We start from the raw sequence: 21,050 nt of genomic DNA, 5'->3' as shown, positions 1-21,050 counted from the left end.
TGATTAGTTAGCTGTGCCTGGGTTAAAACGTATGAGCTGCTTATTAATTCACAGCTACTATGTTATTAGAGGCCCTTTTTTAAAAAGGGGATCCAGTAAAAACGTTACATTTAGCCTTGGAAACTGTGTAATTTATCAACTTGTTGCAAATTCAACAAATATCTTTTTAGTGGGTTAATGATATAAAGAGGACTATAGCCTCCAGCTAAATAAATAAAAATCTACACTAAAGAAAAAGAAGTGCTATCTGAGATGTAGTCTTAGAATTGATAATAGATTTTAAGAGTTTGTATACCACCTTGTACAATTTAGATAAAACAGTGCTTTTTTTTCTATTTTGTTACTTGGTCCTAGTTTTTGAAAGAGAATATTGTCACCTTCCTGCAGTGTAGTGAATTAAATTCTGGGCACCAAAGAAAAAGACTCAGACAGTATTCCTTTTCATTTTGTAATTGCAAAAGAATGAGAATGGAAAAAAGCTCATCTTCTCCAGCATCCGTGTGACTTATGGAGAAGCACAGTCTTTAGAAGGGGGTTTTTGATGGTGGGGGTGAATGTGTGAGATTTTTTTCCCCCTTATTTCAAAAAAGGAATAGAAGTTCAAAAGGAGGAATATTAGCTGTATTTTGCCATTAAATACAATAAGTTTGCCGACGCAGAAAGCTTGGTGGATGTTTGCTTTGCTCATGAATGTTTTTCATAGATATGGGTCTTCTTTTGTGTTTGCTCACCATCCTCAGCCAGGAAACAAGCACTTCTATATTTATTTTTCAAAGTGGTTGCATTGGGATCTTGGCAGAAAACGGAATTTACCTCTGAGGGTTTAAATAAAGGAGTTTAATGAAGGGATTATTGCAGACCTGTGGGGCAGGGTTACAGGAACAAGCAAGGGGTGGTCCAGCACCCAGGAACCAGCAGCATCAGGAAGGTATTGCCACCCCCAGGCTGAAGGGACAAGAGGAACAAACAGTGGAGTCCAGTGAGGGCTGTAATCATGGAGAAAGGGCCACTGGACGGAAGCCATAGCTGTGAAGGGACATAGTGTTGTCAGACACTGCAGTGAAATGGGGGAGAGTAGGGAAAAGAGCCCTCCGTCGCTGTCCTCCCACACTCCCATCTTTGGCTGGTGCCCCCTGTTAGTCAAGCCCAGCAGGAAGCTGGAGGGCCGGGGAGTACAGATGACACGGGTGGGAGAGGTGGAGTGTGGCTGGAGGTGTTGTAGAGGGGGGTGGGGAATAACCAGCAAAATTGTCCATTGCCGTTGAGCCCCCAAAGTGATTACTTGTGACATTAGGTTTGGAGGAAATACAAAGTAGATGGATTAAATTAATGAGCAAATCCATTTCCTATAGAGCCAATTTTATTGTTTTTAAAACTTATTACTCTCCTAGTCTTTTCTGAAATTTTAGTGCATAAAGACCCTGTTTTCTTGAGTTTTCTTAACCTCACCGTGTGGTGAGAAGGGTGTTGACGTTTAGCATAATGTGGAACCTGGATATGGCCTCCACGGCCCTGAAGGAGGGAGACCAGCATAGCTTCTGTTATTGGTGGCTCCAACTGGCATGTTCAGAGTTAAAAACGGCCATCACAACGTGTATGCTCTTATTGTCTTAATGGGTTGCTTCTGTTGGAGCTAAATGTAATTACCAAATAATCACTTCCAGTTGTTCATTGATTATTTGTGCATGAATTATTTAATGAAAATAGACTCAGATGGCAAGTGGTGGAAAGGCTCATTTCTGGGAAAAACATTCACTCTAGCCCATACCCTTAGTTGCGGATTTTTTGAAAATAAAAGCAAAGTAACAAGACAATCTTAAATACTTCTGGCAACTTCAACCAAACCTGGCCCCAGAATCATTTAAGAACTTTTACCAGGAGGCTCAGAGGAACAGAGCTGAAAATAGACTGGTTGCAGCAATTTCAGCAGAGGGACCTGAACATGTTTTCTTTAGCCACGGGTTTTTAGCGATCGACAAATCAGCCCAGAAGATTGTATTCTTGGGAAAAGAAATTCACGTTCGATTTTCTTTTTCCTGGTGGACTGTCTTTCTGAAATACTTTACTTCAAATCTTTAAATATGATGCAGTGGAAGCTTATCAGCCTCCTCTTTGCTGTGATATTTTGGTCCTATTTAATCCCACTTTTCATTTCCAAATTTGTAACAGATTCTTGGGCAACACTACCTTCATCTACAAGGCTCCAGAAAAAAACAAAATAAAATCATGCTCTTTAAAAATACTATTTATTTATTTATGTCAGTTAGTTTGTTTGTACTGTTATTAGTCTTGACTGTGTTTCCTCTTTCCTGATCTTGGAAAACTGTCTGGCCGGGCTTTGTCTTCAGCTACATTGGCTGATCTCTTCATGTCATGAAAATGTTAAGTAAAAAGGTTAAAAAATGGTCATAAGCTATTCATTCTTGTTGTCTATTGGCTTCAGATTTAAGGATCTTTGACTCTTATAGCTTAAATGAGTTTAATTGCAATTTCCAGCAAAGTTAAAGAAAAAAAAATTCTGTCAATCATGCCTTATGAAGGGAAGGCCATTGCTTTGAGTAGCTGGAATCAATAAGCTGCTGATAATTAGTTACTGTAAGTGGATACAAAGACCTTTTTTGCTCTATTGATCTGACCTGTGTAAGGTGTTAGAACAGGTAGGTTGTGGTTAATGGAATGCCATGCTAGCTTGCTTTAATCTAAGTTAAGAATCCGATCCCCATGCTAATGGGCATTAGCACTGATGTAAAGATGATCTCTGTTCTTGGCAGCTATTCCTGTCTGTGTCAGGATCATTTTCCAAATCACTGTGGTGGTAAACACTGATGCATCTTAACTCTGGTGCCTTCTGTGTTCCCTCAAGGTCAGTCAGCCACTGTGGTGGTCTCTTCTAACTTTGCAGGATAGATTCATTTCCTTTCCCACTGTTACCTCCAAAGGCAAGAACCTTCCTAATGGCCTGGTTAGCAAGATAACCTCCTGCAAGCCTGCCTGCTCAGAGCATTTTCTTGCTCCTAGAAAGTAAGCTTCCTAGACCATCATATTTATCAGGATCTGCGTTTGTTCAGAAACCCTCAGCCAGTTATGACCTGCTGAGTCAAATCCCTGCCAGCCCCACTGAATCAGTTTCTGTGAGCAGCTGCTACGGGCAAGGCCCTCTGCTGGGTGCTGTGGCAACACAGACCACGTCTGCTTGTTGTTAACCTCATGTCCTCCATTAGTGTATCATTTCTTATAGGGCAGGAATTACATTTGATGTGTGTAACTGCACAGCAGCAATGCTGGCTTTTAATCAGCTTTTCTCATTACATATTTTCAGTTGAGGATGGCTCTTTACAGTATGCAGCTTGGAAAATTACGTGCACAGTCCCCTCGAAGCTGCTTGATGTGGCACCTAATATTTTTGAAACTCTCTATTTAGAATTATCTTCAGAACTCATAAGTTACAAAAACAAAAGTGTCTCATTACTCCATTCTTTTGTTCCATACACAATTTATCGAATGCCTGCTTCGTACCAGGGGCAGTACCATTGGCATCCCAAGATGTGCTAAAGCCTATCAAACAAAGACTACCAGGGACACACCGTAGTCAAACAAGCTTAGGTTTATTAGCTTGCTGCAGCCAGGGAGAGCACACACTACGGAGAGTTCAACATTTCTCCAGGTGGAAGTTAGGGAAGAATAGCCATGGAGTTTGCAGGACTGGATGGTCTTGGCAGAGATTGGTCAAAATTTATAAACTAGGAAGTTGCTGGAAAAATCAGCAGTCAGATCTTTAGGACATGTGACTTTGTGTGGAATTGTTGTTCGGTGGGTTTGTCTATGGTCTTATTTAGAACACCATGGGTTTGAATGAGCTGGCGGTAAATGTCTGAAATTAGTTTGTCTGCATGTTATATGTTTGATACAATTTTTCTATTTTTATGAGTCATAATACGATTTTGCAAGTTATGGTTTTTATTTCAATTTTCAGTTCCCCCTTCACATCCTAGTTGCCAGCAGAACTGGTTTTCCCTTTTCAAGAAGAATAATGAAGAAGTTTTTCTTCTCAAGGAGTTCCTAGCCTAGGCCATTATAATATAATTGTATATGTGTCATAATAGAGATAGAAATAAGGTGTTATGGAGTTCAGAAGAAACAACTCACTTTTTTTTTAAACTACCATTTTGTTGACATCCTACCATATACAAGGCTCTACGTGCATTATGTCCTAGGCAAGTTAGATACATTATTTAATCCTCGGCAATCCTATGATGGTTAAATAACCCACTCAAGGTCACCCAGCTTGGAGATGAGAGATCTAGGACTTTACTAAACCCATATTTGCTGTGTGCTGTTCCAAGTACTTTCTATAATCTCCAAAACAGACCTTTGAAGTAGCTATCACTCTTTATCCTATTTCATATTGAGAAAATTGAGACACGGGGATGTGAAGGAATTCATCTAAGGTCACAGAGCTTGTGAGCACATTGTAGAGGGAGGTTTCAGACCCAGGCAGCCTGGCTCCACGGTCCATGCACATCGCTACCTTGCCTGCTGCTTCTCTTGAGCCCTTGTCGTTGGGTCTCATGTCTGTGTTCTTAACCTCTGTGCTATTATTGTGCCTCACTGGCAGAGGAGAAGCTTCACGGAAGGGTTGAATGTGGATTGGCTTTGGCAGATAAATAGGTTGTTTCTGGAGGATCAAGGAGAGAAGGCTGTGCCATTCCATTCAGGAGTAGCAGCCTGTGCAGAGCCCTGGGAGCAGGAAAGACTCTGCTTATTCAGGGAATGGTGAGGTTTGAGGAACTCTGAGTGTGTATGATGGGGAGTGGTGGCAGCTGATAGAGCTGGATATGTGTCTTGGGACCAGAATGGGACATCACAATTACCCCTTGTGTTTGACCAAAAGAATGCTCCTCTCCTCAATACTGCACTTGAGTCTGAATGACCATTCTGGTCGTAATGCATCCTCAAAGGAAAGAGATTTGTCATCACCAAAATACTCATGCTGGAAGAAGTTCCAAAGAAGTTTCAGAAATGTGTTAAGCAAAGGAAGCTTTAAGGAAAAAAATGCTCCTTTTTTTTTTTTTAAGGGAAAAAAAAAGGAGGTGTTCTTAAGGTGATTGCTTTGAAGAGCGTAATGCTCATTTGAATGTCTATGTCTTTATAGGTTAAAGAAAAAATATGTCACCACTTTCATTCAATCCAGAGTGCTGAAAAGCAGCTTTTATTTATGGAGTTCTGGGAGCTGGCATGTGTTTAATCTTCACATCAATCCCACACAGATGCTATTTACGGCCCAACTGTATAGATGAGGAAACTAAGACCAAGAGGACTCAAGGGATTTGGGCAAGTCACACAGTGAGTGATGGTAGAGCCAAGTTTTCAACCTGGTTGATTCTAGAGTCTGATTCTAGAGCCCGTTCTGCTATACGGCCTCAAGAAATCCGTGGCCTTTTAGCTTGTGAAAGTGCAGAATGTCCCAAACACAGCAGGCAGTCAAATGCATGGAGGACTAGGAGTCAGGAGAGGGAAGGGCAGTGGTGGGACCAAGAGAAGGGGACTTGTCGTAGCTTCATCCACCCCTCCCCCATATCAGACCTGCCCCTCTTTGCATGTATCATTGGAATTTACTGGTTTAAAATGGTATCCTCACCAGTGTTACTCCTTGGACAGCAAAACATAGTCCAGAAGCTAGGACTGAAATTCTGATCCCTCTTGGGCAATGGAGCTCCCCTCAGGTTTGCTGGGACATGAGTTCATCAGCCAATTAGCAGATATCTTTATGTTGACCTTTCTATTACCAACCTGGTGGTTTGCTTATTTAACTAATGACAGGTGCCCTCATTTTTTTTTGCTGTGGGCACAGAAAGATCTTTGTTGGCTCTAGACAAGTGATGATCTTCATTAATTTTGGGTATGGCACTCCAATTCTTCACAGCATCAAGGAAAGTATGGTGGCAGCAGCTAATGAGTCCTGGACTGTACATTCCGGAAGCAAAGGGGTGATTTGTTACCATTTTTGTTTTCTATAGGGTATACTTGTGGGTTACTCGTATTAACTAGTTGACAACCTAAGAATGACCTGGTCCCTTCTGCCCTATGTTTATCCCTGCCAGGGGGCAGGGGGGCAATGGTAGGTCATGTGACCAATGACAGCCTCAGCTGTAGTTAGGCCACCCGGGTCTGAATCCTGATTCCTTGGCTTATCTTGGGCACGTTACTTAAACTTTCTGCACCTCAGTTTCTTTTTGTAAAATAGGAATGATAAGAGTACCTACCTCATAGGGTTATCCTGAAGATTAAGAAAGGAGACCCTTAAAAATTGCTCGGCATGTTACTCAGTTCATAGTATGGACTCAATCAATGATGAGAATAGCAAATACTGAGTGAGCACTTGTTCTGTTCCAGGCCTGGGTATGGGCTGTGCACTGCATAGCTCTCAGGGGTGCCATCCACATAGACAACCATGTGAATGTCACCCCCAGAGTTGTGTGATGCTGTGGTCCTGTGCCAGGAACTGCTCTGAGCGCTTTCTGTGGTTTAGCTCTTTATCCTCACAACAACCCATTCCTAGTCTTGTTTACAATTTAGACACAGATGTTAATTACCTTGCTCAAGTTTAGCCAGCTGTTAAGTGGTCAGGCTGGGATGTTGGCCATTCATATTATTATGGTATGGAGCAGCACGGTTGCCCTCTTTCCTGTCAGTCACGAATGGAGGGAAGATCTCCTTGATGGTTTGATGTTCTTTAACAATGCATAATGCGTTGGCTGTCCTATGTATTTTATTATTTCTTCGAGGCAGTTTATATTTTCAGCCTTTATAAATAATATGTATAATTTTAGCTGAATAATTGAAATTCATTAATTCACTTGACCTTGGAAAAAGGTTGCACACCTTTCTTTATCATAATTCAATTCTATGTGATTAGGGCTGAGGGAGGGAAGGAGGAAGTGAGGGAGAGACAGAGAGAGAACAAGGACATTGCACGTGTGAATAATACGAGCAATTCTATCTGCCCTTCCATCAGGACAAGTCACTAGCCCACACTCTGCTCAGATGGCTTCACTTCACTTCTCACATGACTTCCATAGTGTGAGCATCTTGCCACGCAGAGTTTTAACAATGTACTTTTCATACAACATGGCCTGTAAATGAAGCCAGATAGTTCAGCTAGTGCTCAATCAAAGAAACAGGGATTCACTCCAGTGCAGAGCCAGCCGTGCTGGAATTATTGACAAGTGGCATGGCAAGGCCCCAGTGAGACACCTTCCTGAAGGGTTTTCGAGGGAACTGCTTCTTCAAATGCCCTGGATGGTAGAAAGTGAGTAGTCAAGAGGAGCAATAGCAAGGGTTTTAACTGTATTGACTGTGCCTTCTGAAATCGTGCTGGGCCCTCCATGGCTGGCTCCATTGTCCACAGACACCCTATAGAAAGTACCTCCAGATTTGTTCCATTCTCCTTTATTTTCTCCTCCTCTCTACTTACATCCCTCCTTTTTACCTAGCTCCTTTGCGTTTGAGGGTTTGCTGAACTCTTTCCTTCCCTGCATACTCGACCCTGTCTTGCCTCTCCATTGGCATCAAAACCTCTGCCCCTCTTGGTCCTCCCTGAGCTTCTTTGGCTCCTACCTGCCTGGGTGGAAAACTTGGGCACGTGAGTCAGTACTATTTATGTCAAGGAGATAACTATTGCAAACGTCTGCATGTTTCAAAACTATTTTTTTCTCCTGGAATCTTATTGAAGAAGCCAAAATAAGAAGATTTCAAGGTTAGGATTTTTGTATTAGTAAGATTATAATGGAGATAGATCAATGTTGACTCCCTTTTTTTCTCAAATTCCCACCTTGTGTGATGTTCTAAGGGTCTCAGCCTCATGGGAGCAAGTAGCATTGGTGACTTTTCCATGAGAGGTAATAATTTATAGCAATTGCGACAAGGCTGTGTCAATGTGTGGTTTCTCCAACTTGTCACACTGAGGCTACTCAGGACACCATCAGAATTGGATAGGATAAATCTTTTCTATAAAAATAGCGTGTTGTCTATATGATGCCAGGCGAAAGAGTGTGACTCAGCATGCCCTTGGCCACCCTTAAAAAAAATAAAATGTCTTCCTTTCTACTTAAAACCAGAATAGACTACTTCCTACTACTGTCATTCAAAGAGCTAAATTAAAACCAGACTGAGATGGAGAGAGAAGATATTTTCACCTAGGACAGAGAAAATCAAAATGGCAGGAGTAGCAGTTGATGAGGTCCTGGCCCACAGTGGGCAGTCAGAATGTTAGTTCATCTGCTATTTGCTGAGGGGAGCTGGTTTCACAAATTACTTTTATGGTGTCTGTTATTGAAATGATAGTTGGAGAACGCCATGAGAGTCTGAGAGAATATCCTTAGAAACAAGAACACAGAGTTTGACTCGGGCCTATTTCTTTATTTTTTTCTACATGATTGATGTGAAGTCATTAGGATTCAGTTAAAGGAGAATGTTACCTCCTCTTCCCTGACTTCCTCAAGCCTGGCTTAGTGGTGCCTCCTCAGTCTCCCCACACTTTCTCCCTCGAGGCACTCATCACATTTCATGAGAATTACCTGTTCTGTGCATCTTTAGTAAGCTGAGACTGCGACATAATCTGTACCCAAATGGTGTCTGGCACAGAGTTGGTGCTCACTTGTGGAGTGAATGAGTGAACGAATGAATAATGTGAAGATGTTCTATTTCTCTTTTTGTCTGCAAGTTACTTAAATAAAAAACCAGGTCTAAGTCTACCTATTGTGTGGCAGGGAGTCACACAGGCTCTCAACAAAAGCATTATTCCTGGTGCTCTACTTCCGTTCCAGGCGTGCTGGGACTGGTATTTAAAGAAATGCGTTGGGAAAGGTTTTATTAGCCCTCTGAATCCCATTGTTAGAGAATGTGAAATTTAAAAAGCTTCGAAATCAGAAGAATAAGTGCAAAAGCTAGTTCTTATTTCTGTACTAGAACTAAGGAGAACGAGAGGGGGCCAATTCCACATCTCTTTAAACCGGTGTGCAATTGCAGATGCTAGTCTAGCTGGATGAGGGTTAATCTCAGAAAGTCCTTTAGTCTGAGGAAAATAAGAGAGTCCCGAAAGCCTGGAGAAGTGGGTTAGCCAGAGAAGCATCTGCAGAAGGCTACAGCCCATGATTCAAAGGCAGTGATATTTTCTGTGTCCTTTACACTGGATGTGGACAGTTTCAAGATTAGCGTAGGTATTCTGGGTTTTTATAATTTAATATTATAGCATAAAATTTTTCCCAAGTCTCAACATTATCACTTTAAACAAAGTCATATCACTCTATTAAATCAACATGCTCTATGTTGAGTAGTTGGTTGGTTGTTTTCATTTTTTTAGTATTATAAATAATGTTGCTATGAGCATCTTTTTGTGTACAAAGTGTCTTTTTTTCCCTTTAGGATGATTAGTACCACATCAAGCAGGATAAACATTTTTATGGCTCTGAATACCTATTGCCAAAATGTTTTTTAAAGGGCTGCAGTGAGTACATCTAGGGGATGTTTTAGCTCCTTTTGAAAGCTGTGTGCTCTGCTCACTGATGTTTACCACTTTGTGATAGTCTGTTCTTGTTATAAATCTGAAACCATTGACTCCAAATTGCTCTCTCTCTGTGACTTGTAATGCAACCCGTATAAAAGCCGGGTGCCCATGAGGTTCAGGACAGCATCACATTCAAGGGAACAGTGTCCAATGATCAAAAGCAATTACAAAAAATTAATTCCAGTCTTTATTGTATCTCTCAAAGAACATTACACAGAAGTTCTTAAAACCACCTTTTCTCTTCTTTTTAATTCCATCACATGCTGCAGCTGCTTGAAACCTCTCCTCTCTTCACATTGCTGTATCGTTTTTGAATGGCTTCTGTTTCCTTTCCGCTGACACATACTGTCTAGCACATGCATCCAGCCATCTTCTCAAAAGCCCACGCAGCCTACACACAACTCTTTTTGCCACGTAGAACCTCCTCTGAGAATATTCTGAATGTTCTCTGTTGGATTTTCTCACACCTAGACTCAAACTTCACACAACAAGAGAAAACCTTGGAGCTGACCTGACAACCAATAATATACCTTCCTTGGGAGCAGGAGTGGGTAGGAGAAGACCATGCATAGTCCTGGATTAATAATTTTGTCACTGTCATGGATAGTAGTAACAGCTAACGTTTAATTTTTAATTTTTTTTTTGAGGAAGATTAGCCTTGGGCTAACATCTGCTGCCAATCCTCCTCTTTTTTGCTGAGGAAGACTGGCCCTGAGCTAACATCTGTGCCCATCTTCTTCCACTTTATATATGGGACGCCTGCCACAGCATGGCTTGCCAAGAGGCACCATGTCCACACCCGGGGTCTGAACCGGTGAACCCCAGGCCGCCGAAGCGGAAAGTACGCGCTTGACCACCGCGCCACTGAGCCGGCCCACAGCTAACATTTATAAGTATTTACTACAGGCCAGACACCGTTCTAAGCACCTTACATGTATTGCCACTGATTCCTCATAACAATATTATGTATTCAGTGATATTATCAATTCCGTGTTTTAGATGAAGACACTGAACTAGAAAATGTTCTAAGTAACTTTCTCGATGTCACACAGGAAGTGACAGAGCTAGAATTTGAACTAGGTGGTCTGGCTTTAGAGTATGGGTTCTTAACTACTGTACTATACTCCTTAAATTTCCATTTTAGCATATATATGATATCTAGCTATCTAACTTTTCCTTATTTTATCAAAATATAGAGCAAGAACTTGAAAACAAAGTGGAGTGCTCATTTTTTATGAGTTGTTTCTTTTAATTAAAAATCATGTGGAGGGGCTGGCCCCGTGGCCGAGTGGTTAAGTTCGCGCACTCCGCTGCAGGCGGCCCAGTGTTTCGTTAGTTCGAATCCTGGGCGCGGACATGGCACTGCTCATCAGACCACGCTGAGGCAGCGTCCCACATGCCACAACTAGAAGAACCCACAACGAAGAATACACAACTATGTACCGGGGGGCTTTGGGGAGAAAAAGAAAAAATAAAATCTTTAAAAAAAAAAAAAAAAAATCACGTGGAGACTGTGCTACTGTGTGTGTCAGTCTAGTGGTCTGATCTTATTGATCTAGGCCATGGAGATGCCTTTATTACTTCTTCTGATGAGAAAGCCCTCTTTTGACAAGGTCAATGGAAAGATGTAATCCATCTTAGGACCTGGAATCTAAGTCTAGTGAAAAAGGATTTGCTAGTATACTGACAGCAAGTGATTTCTGAGCTTCTTAAATAAAAGGGTTGGTAATTTAAGTTGCTTTTTATTGGTTTCTCAAGTAAATACACACATCCTGCCTATGTTCTCAGTTTGTTTTTAATGCATCAGCTTTCATCTTTTAACTTTTCTTTTGGATATGCTAATTACTTGGTCTGGTTCCTTGTTTTCAGCTCAGCGACAGTGCCCGTCTGATGCAGTGCTCAGATAAGAACTCCCCTCCTTTGGAAAAAATCCTTTCAAGTTAGATACATGAACACATCTTTCTCAGAGGGAAAAAAATGGATTTGTTTTGTTTTGTTTTACTTGAGAAGAAAACATCTAGCAATTTAGGTCACTTTTCACAGTAAAAATTGACTTTAAAAACGTCATTCAAATGCTCAGTTTGAAGCACTGCCTGTAGTCTGCTCTTCAGAGTGGAGTGCTTTCTGAGAAAAGGCGGCAGTCCTCCAGTTTTTTGTAGTAGAAAGAATGCTGGAACACAAGTCAGGAGACCTGAGGTCAAGGCCATTTCTGCTGATAACCAGCTGCTTTGGAGCTGATTACTTATCTTCTCTGAGTCTTACTGTCTTCATCTGTAAAATGAAGATTCACACTAAGTAATTCTACACTTTTTTTCATACATAATAAACACAAGATAAATTTCTGTGCTAGATAATCCTTAAGATCCTGCCCATTCATTCTATGATGGTAGGATTCGAGGGGTCCTGGATAGGTCTAACAGGGCATGCGCAGCCACCTCCCTGTTTAGCATGTCCTCCTCCCCCAACAAATACTTACCCACCCTAAGTGACTGCCTCAGGCTCAAAATTGCCCAATTAAAGATTCATTCCTTAAGATTAGGCACTGGTTAAAACAAAAATATTCCTAGAAGGAGCTTTGTAAGCTATTTGCATATTATTTAGTTCATTTAACTGTCCAATAAGCAGTAATTTAGCACATAAGATATTCGAGACACCGAGTGGGGCTCTGGGTGTGTTTGGAGTGGTGGGGAGGGATGTAAAGATGAACAAGATACGGTCCTACACTTGAAGGACCTCTAATGAGTGGTGGAGAATGAGCAAATCTGCATAAATATCAGATGAGCGCTGTGGATTATGAGTGCCGTAAGAGTTTGAATGGAGAGAGGAATTGCCCTCAGCTCCAGTGGTCAGGGAATTTTTTTTAAATTGAGATCAGGCTTGAATATGGCTTGGAAAGATGGTTGACTGATAAAAAGACATAGGAAAGGGGCTATGGCTTGGCATGCACCGAAGCTTAGAGATGGCACTTGCCAAGGCAGGTTGGGAAATACAGTTCAATATATAAAGTGAAGCCATGAGACCACAAAAGATAGACAAAGAGAATTAGATTTAATACAGTAAGTGAAAGGGAGTGATCATTTGTTCTCGAATGAGAGAGTGACTCGCTGATGGGCAAATTTCAGGAACTTCGTGTGATGGAGTGTGCCGCATAGTTTTCAGCGAAAACAGCCTCTAAGCCTTCAGAATTTCAGCTCTCACCCCTTGAATGTTATTGAATGGGTGTTTTTGAAATTTGACCTGATGTCCTTCTAGGAAGAAGAATTGATTGCCAACAAAAATAAGCTACTTGGGAAGAAAAAGGAAATATTTGAAGGATCTTAAAGTGAAGGGACAAGTATTGGCATGCTCATTCATGTCTACTTCTCCATTCCCAGCATCATTAACATTCATCCTCTTTCATTTTCCAATTTTTCTAGCCCTTAAAAGTGAGGAAAATGTCAAACTGTAAAAGGTTACAGGTGGTTTTTTTAAGTTATATTTAGGTTCTCATGGTTTTAAAAAATATGACGGCTATGGAATCTGCCTCATCTTTCATTTCTCTGTCCTCTCACTGGATGAGTATATTTTTAACAGGTTCCATACTGGAATTATCAGGAAAAGTTTCTGAGTCTAAGGATCTGTACTGGTTGTCTACAGCTGCTTAACAAATCACCCCAAAACCTAAGGGCTTAACATGACAATAATTTATGTGCCTCATGAATCTCTAATCTGAGTTGGACTGGGTGGGAATGTTCCTCTCTGCTCCACACAGCATCGGCTGGGGTGGGTCAACGGGAGGCTGGAGGATCCACTTCGAAGATGGCACATTCACATGGCTAGCAAGTTGGTTCTAGTTGGTAGCTGGGAACTCAGGTGGGGAGGTTGCCAGAAGACCGGGGTCGGGGACTCTGTTTCTCTTTACACAGGCCTCTCCATGGCTGCTTGGCTTCCATGTAGCATGGTGGCTGAGTTCCAAAAGTGAAATCCTGAGTGATAAAGGAGAGAAAGGGAGAGAGAGTCGACAAGCGAGCTAGGCAGAAGCTGTATTGCCCTTTTGACCTAAATTTGCAAGTTACCAACACATTTTATTTGGTAGATATGAATAACTTAAGCCATCCCGTATTCAAGAAGAGAGGAATTTGATTCCACCTCTAAATGGAAGAACTGTCACAGAATTGGCCAACATGTTATAAAACCACCACAACATCCACAGGATTCTCCCCTCTCCTCCCAGTTCATCTTCCCCTGTCTTTATTTGTATCTTTAAATGTTCATAGGAGTGAACCTAGAATGCCAACTAGGACAGGGCCAGACAGGTCGTGTAGATGATGAAGCAGGATGTGGGGGACACTGACATCAAGGAGAGAAATTTCCTCACCTGAAGCGGATAGACCCAACCTCCCAAGCTGCCAGTCAGGAACTTCTGGCTGGATGGAGAAGCAGAACTAAACATCACCACTGTCCCACAACTCTTTTTTGTTGTTTTCCAATTAGTCTTGATTATTTTTTAAGGGTAGTATGGCTGAGGATATCATCCCATAGGAGTCAGGAATGGAAACATACTTTTAGAGGAAGTCCTTGATCTTTGAAGCTGGTGTTTAAATGACACTTCTCAGTGAGGGCACTTGGACTGACCTTGTTTTGAGATATTTTATGCTCTAATAAAGTAGATAATCTCCTGATAGGCTTTCAGCTGCATAGTTCCATAAAATCCACGTCCCTGACCTGACTCTGTCCGCTGTCACAGGCTACCTGGAAGGCTAGTATCTGTTTGAGGTGCTCCAGTCCCCAAAGTGTGTGAGGTGCCTGAGGTCTCAGCAGAGGTGAGAAGCTGAGCTGCAAAGACATGATCTGAGATGATGGTGGAAACTCCCTGGATAGAACTGTCTTAGAGAGTCACAGAGCCAATCACAAAATACTGTTCTCTGTGATTTGAAAGTCAAGTGCTGGTTTGTCAGCACTCCCTTAACCTTGCTTTTAAGGAAACTTAATCAAAGGAATGTTTCTGTACTCTGTTTTCTTTAGATGGCTTCTGCATGGCTGAAGTTACACTTGATAGCTTCTGGCTTGTCTTTAATTTCAAATATGGGGGAGAGAGGATGTTATTTGGAGAGTCCTTTAAGCCCTTTCCGCTGATGGAAAGAACATGCTTCAGTGCTTGTTGATCTCCCAGGTTTCTGAGAGTTGTTTTTGAGTCTTTTAGAAATAGCTAACCAATCTCCCTATTACATTCCTAACTCCTTTCATTTAAGAGCTTCAACGTTTATTAGTCAGCTGTCCTACAGAGCATGTTTTTACTCTTATTCCCTAAGGTTTTAGGCCATTTCTTCTATAAATAATACTGTCAGATGTCATAACTATATATATTGTTATACTGATATTTATTAAAACTACTTATGTCATGAAACATAAGCTGGATGAAGGCTATGTCTGTATCATTAGTCTGGGAAGCGGGAGTTTGTTCTGTTGGATGCAAAGCATGGAATTGTGGTGTATGGTATTTTAATTAAGCAGAGATTTTTTTTTCTTCTTTTTGCATTAAAACTTTAGAAAGGTTAAAGAATTAGAAACAGAGGAGAATTGTCCAAGGAATAAGGAATGAGTCCTGTTTATAAACAATGTATATCTAGTTGATTTCTTTCCTCTCACCTGGTTGCTTAGGTGCTCGTGGTTTGTAGAAACCTTAGGTGGAGGCATTTCTGGAGAATGCTAGATTAAAATGATGTTTCAGACTCCAGGTAGGAAATAGAGGGCACACTCAAGCAGGCAGTTCAGAAGAGTTTAAGGAAGGACCTGTTTACAAAGAATAGGCATGGTTAAGGGAAACCAACAAAGGACAATGAAAGCACCCTGATGGCCGTTACCACCTCTGGACCTAAAGGGACAAGGGGGGCACCAAACATGGATGTGGGAGAGGCCACCGGATGGGGTTGTGCTTTTGGCAGAGGAAAACATCCATCCTCCAGGAAGAAGACTGGAAGAGTAAACGCTCCAGCCTCTCTTCTCCTTCCTTCTGATCACCTGCTGAGGACTTCTATTAGCAGATGCCAACCAAAACCTAGAGAGGAGGCAAGAAGCCCATTGCCTCATTCTGTAAAATTCAGCCTTTTGGGGAATAGAGCAGGGTGGAGAAGCCTAGAGAGTGGATTTGAAGGGGCAGTGGAAAACAGCCATCAGAACAGATAAACACAACCGTTTGGTTTGTTGTTTTTTTCACAAAGACAAGCTCAGTGGGCCTGGTTGCGTGATGAATTTAATACGTTTCCCTCTTAAGGTTAAGGGTGAAAATTCAGATTGCATAAAATTCCCCCCCAAATTTCATTAACTTGGAGACAAATGGAATTTGAGACTTCCTATTTCTGGTTTTCTGCAGGCCATGGTGTGGAGATAGAATTCTGAGGTTAGATAGCAGAGGAGGGGTAAGGCGTTGGCAATTAACCTTTCCTAAGAAAAGGAGATCCTGGTTCTGTGCCAGGAAATAAACACTTGGCAGAGCCCCTGAGACGGGAATGAGGAGGACACATGCCTATCAATTAGGTTGCAAACCCCTCACTGCCTGATGGCAGAGGGACGGGACCGCAGAGGTAGGTGAATTAGGTGAACTTCTGCAATAAATGTGCTCAAAGGGGAGCACAAGCTCCGAGACTGTTCAGTCTGTATCTCAGAAGTGTTTTTTTCTGGTAGAATCTGTCCGTTTGCGGTTTAGGACTGTTCACATCATGGTTTATTTCTCCTTTGTAAATGGAATTGTCCAACTCTGCATACCTAGTGGGGGCATGTAAGCTGCCTTTCAATGAGGAAGCAGCCCAAGATAGAAGGAAAGAGTGCGTGTCTATCAAGGCCTTTACAGTTTCCACCGTATGCTAATCTATGTGATGTCATGGAAAATACTTTACATGGTGTACGGAATTTTTTATGTATAAGAAATCACAGGGATTTTCAAGGCTATAACTTTTATAAGAAGCCTAGCTACATACAGAGTGGCTTTCAACATATAAAGTGGATCTGTGGTGTTTGCCATTCAATCTGCCTCAATCTCAAAGTATCAGAAGGACTTGGTATATGGTAAACTCATGGTACCTGTTCAAAAGCTGTATCTCAGGGCAATTCCCGCTTCTTAGGCTTTGGATAAAGCTGGCTCCTTCTCCAAAAAATAAGGATGTGAACTGCTTTTTGATACTGGGAATACGGATATATTGAAGGCTGTGTATAGAAAAAGAAATGTTCACATAAATAGGTTGTGTCCTGAAGGAGCCATGTTCAGCAAGTGTAGCCAGGTAAAGACCCAAAGAGGCTGAAAATTTCCTTATGGTCATTCACTTTGGAAGTCACTTTAATGTGTTATTGGCCTTAAATTCAAATATTCACACAAGCAATCTCTGTGTAGGAGAATAAATCAATAGTGTTAATTGTACTTGTTTAATTCAACCATGAGAAAAATTAATCCTTTCATAAATGGCTGGTTTTCTGGATGACATTTTCTGCTGCTGTACCATTCCTTTTATTTGTTGTTGGAAAAAGAGGTTAAAAATGTTTTTAATTAAAAGTTTCAATCTTTTTTTACCTTCTCTAAAAATATACTCTGGAAGAATACTATTTTAATAGGGAGAAATATTTAGCCCAATAAAGCTAAACTATGACTGAGTCTAATCAGGAAATGAAATAATCAGGATCAGACATCTGAAAGAGCCACAAGCGTTCCTGTATGGATGCTCACAAGAAATTCATACTGAGATCCACAGCTATGGAGTGGGTAGTGAGGAGTCTCAGTAATAAACTGACAGGTTGGGTATTCGCTACGAGCAAGGCACAGGGCTGGTTCTAGAAACACAAGAAGAGGTTATCACCTTCAAGAAGCTTTTGTCTGATTGCAGAGATAAAACCCATGAAAAGTAGTTGATATACAAAAAATAAAGAACTGTTCAATGGAAACGATGCCATAGAGCTGTACATACTTACCTTCCAGATAATGTACAGGTTTAGTGCATTATCCGGAGGAGGGAGAGATGATTATGGAAAGGACTCGAGATGAAACTTGAGTTGGGTTTTTCAGGGTGGGTAAGACTTGGATTGACTTAGAAGGGCTTTGGGCATTACAGGAGGAAATCACAAAATAATAGAGCTTAAAGCGGACAAGGATCTTTCAGGATCAGGTAACCTGGCCTGTGCGTGAATGCCACCAGTGAGTCACCGCCTTCACAGGTAAGCTGCTCTGTTTTTGCTCAGCATTACTCATCAGAAAGTTCTTTTGTTTGGTCTTCAGGTGAAATCTGTATCTCTTCCCCATGCCAACCCCTTAACTTCCATTCGAGTCCTTTCTTTGCAGAGAAATTAGATTTCCTCTTCCATATGTGACCCCTCGAGGTATTTGAAGAGGACTATTTTATGCCCCCTTAAGTCTTCTTTTTTTCCCTAGTTTTTTCAGCTGTTCCTCATTTTTCATCATTTCCAGACATTTTGCCATCCTGGTCACTTTTCTGTCCACATCTCAAGACCCTGCCTTCACCAGTACATCTTTCTCCTGTGAAGCACAGGTCTGGGCACTCGACTGTTGAAAACCTTCGGCAGCTCTCCAGTGCCCACAGAATACGTGCAGGCTCCCGGTTTACTCAGCAGCTGTGACAGAGTTCCCCACTGGGAACAAAAATATTTGCACCATGTCTCCTCCTCTGTGAAATTCCACTTTAACCAGAAGACACAGCACAACTGTGATGCAGCGTCTAATGTGTCCCCATCTCCACTTTTCCTGGGAGTGGATTTGGCTAAGCCAGGCCAAGGTTCTTGGTGGGGGAGGGAGAGGAAGGGAAGTGGGGTTTTGTGGTTGTGCTACTTTTCCTTTGGTGAGGGAGCAAGGCCATTGTCGAGTTGTGTTGTCCTGGCCGCCGTGTGGTGCCTTCCAGGGATGCCAAGACTGACATGCAATTGCCAGGCCTCCCTCCTGCTCTGGCCTCAGCTCAGTGCTGTGTCTTGCCCACGGCTGCCACAGCCTTGACCAAGGCAGAACCGCCACCACCCGTATCCTGAGTGTGAGCTCGTGAGAGCCCTCGGGCCCTGATGTAACACAAATGCTATGCTGGCTGAGTTTCTGATTTTCACCACTCCCTGAGGCTTACAGGATCTTCTGTGGCATTTAGACTGGCTGGGAAAATAGGTTAGTTCCCAGAAAGACAGATGACCGAGGCCTGCAGAATCCATCTTTAACACTGTATAGATTAACTTTCATTAGCTTCTGTTTGCTGGTCTCGCTCTGTCTCATAATGACTTGAGCTGTTCTAGTCCAACTCAGCACACTTACTGCAGCATTCTGAAAGGAACACTGTCTATAAATTCAAGGAAGAAGAGGAGATTGTACTGAGAAAACTCAGAATGACTTCTTGTTTTTCTTCTGTGTCATTTTAAAGTTGGCAGACTGGTTTCTCTGCAGAGCCCTTATTCCATTCTGATATTTCTCATATTTAGTTGTTGATTTCCTGTAAGCTCCATGAGAGCTTCCAGCACTGTATTTTAATTCTCTGCATAGCACTTCTCACTTCCTGATATTTCTATTTGTTGATTGTTGTAAGCTTCATGAGAGGAGAAACCTTGTCATTGTTTTTTACTCTGTCCCTAGCATCTAGCACATGGTAGACACGCAGAGAATATTTGTGCAATGAACGTTACATCATGCTTGGTGTAAAACGCATTCTTCTCCATACTTTGGAGTGGGAGTGGCCTTATGAGCCTTGTTGGGTTTTAGCAAAAAGAGAAACATTTCCAGAATTAGTGCTATCTGAAAGACACCTCCTCCTGGTTACTCAGTAGTCCCTTATGGTTGCTCCCAGGGTCCCGCCACCAAGGGTCATCTGCCCACCCCACTCCTGGAATTTTCCGGAATAAAAAGCTGCCTGCTGCATTATTTTTCCCTGGGTTTTTGCTCTCTGAGTATTTTTTGCCCATTTATATGTGGCCTGAACAGATTGAGCTGAGTACCCTGTTCACCGTATGACAAATATTTTGCTCCCAGTCTTGTTTATTACTCCCTTATCTCCCTGAACAACTGGAAAACTGCCTCTTTATTTCATGAGAGGTCACAGCGTTCAAGTCCAGGAATTGAACTTCAGATAGTTAGACATTTCTATCTGCGTCTTTACCAAACATACTGTTTTCTTTGGAAGGTCTTCCTTCCTTCCTCTCTTTTTACCTCCTTCCCTCCCCCTCCTTGTTCTCCCATCCTCTCCTTCTCCCTCGCTTCTTTTCTTTGACAGGCATTTGTTGAATACCTGTGACGGGCCAAGTCCTGTGCTAAGTTCTGGGGATACCATGGTCAATAAGACAGGCGGGATGCCTGCCCTCTCAGAGCTTATGATCGTGAGTGTTTATTAGAGATGCCCCCCCAACACACACACGTATCATGCTTCAGTTGAAGGGTTAAGTTCTATTTTAACAAATATCATTCTGATGTGGAGACTGAGTTGTGGAATCAAACCAGGCTTGGGCTGACATCCTGGGTCTTCTGTTTACTTCCTGGGTGACCTTGGGCAGGTGACTCAATCTCTTAAGCCTTCAGCTTCCTCAATGGGGAGAACACTGGCATCCACCTTACAGGATTTGTGGGAAGATGAAATACATATAGTTGAGGTAAAGCACTTAAGACAGGACCTGACTCTTAATAAACGTTGAGAGTGAGTTGAGGATGCTGATAACAGCTGAGAGCCTGGATGGAGCGTTCGGGAACAGTTTGGCTATGATACACATGCTCTTAATCTCCTGTTGCTTGATGGAAGGATAACAGGATCTATTAAAATTAACAGAAAGGAAAAAGAACTAAAGATCTTTGGGATACATATGAGTACAGTAATCATATTTTCTGAACTCAAAAAATCAGCCCGTGTAGTCTAACAACATGCATATGTGCTTCTCCAGGGAGTGGGCAGCGTGTTTGCATCTGGGCCACTGGTCACTGTGTATATGACCACACATCTCCTGTAACAAAAAAGCTATTGAGAGAAGACAAGGAGCTTGCTGGGGAGGGGGTGCAGAGCAGAGAGAGAAGGAAGCGAGATGACAAAGCCCCCGGGCTTTCTCATTTCCTGCTCTGTTTACCATGACTTGCTTATAGCTTTTATGGCTTTCTCTTTAAATAATTGAAGAGCATCTTAAGTACCAGGCCCTTCCATAAATCACACCAAAGTGAGTAATATGTCCTATTGCCCTATGCTGAACTAGGATGGAAATCCTGTGTGTTGCACTCTGAGAGGACCGCTGTGTGTCATAAAGAGGGAGTTCATTGCCGAATGGGAGGGCAGGTGTCTGTGTGTGCTGGAGCCAGGCTCTGCCCGACAGAAGACCCCAGAAACCCTCAGGGCAGAGTGAACACACCTGAAAGGACATGGGGTTGCCTGTGAGTATTCACATGTGTGTGGCCTTTAACGGGGTGTCTGTTTGAAATAGTTACAGAGCAGTTAAGTGTCTAAGGGGCCATGTTGAAATCCCCTCGTTAACACCAAGTGTCTTGCTTGAAAAATTC

The 21,050-nt window shown here is 42.1% G+C and overlaps 1 protein-coding gene across 9 annotated transcripts in view; it reads left to right on the top strand.

Moving 5' to 3' along the window:
• Positions 1 to 21,050, top strand: part of NCALD (neurocalcin delta) — a 389,505-nt gene that overhangs the window by 130,854 nt on the left and 237,601 nt on the right. The window contains exon 1 of one of the 9 annotated variants that reach the window (XM_070222460.1): positions 17,644 to 17,746. The exons of the other annotated variants lie outside the window; for them this stretch is intronic. The gene's annotated coding sequence lies outside the window, so the exon portion shown is untranslated. Of the gene's footprint in view, positions 1 to 17,643; positions 17,747 to 21,050 lie in introns of those variants that run through there. 9 annotated transcript variants of the gene reach the window in all.

Source organism: Equus caballus, chromosome 9 (genome assembly GCF_041296265.1).
Source record: "Equus caballus isolate H_3958 breed thoroughbred chromosome 9, TB-T2T, whole genome shotgun sequence".
NCBI lineage: Eukaryota > Metazoa > Chordata > Mammalia > Perissodactyla > Equidae > Equus > Equus caballus.
The sequence above is the reverse complement of the archived record's forward strand: the minus strand, read 5'-3'. Positions and strand labels throughout refer to the sequence as shown.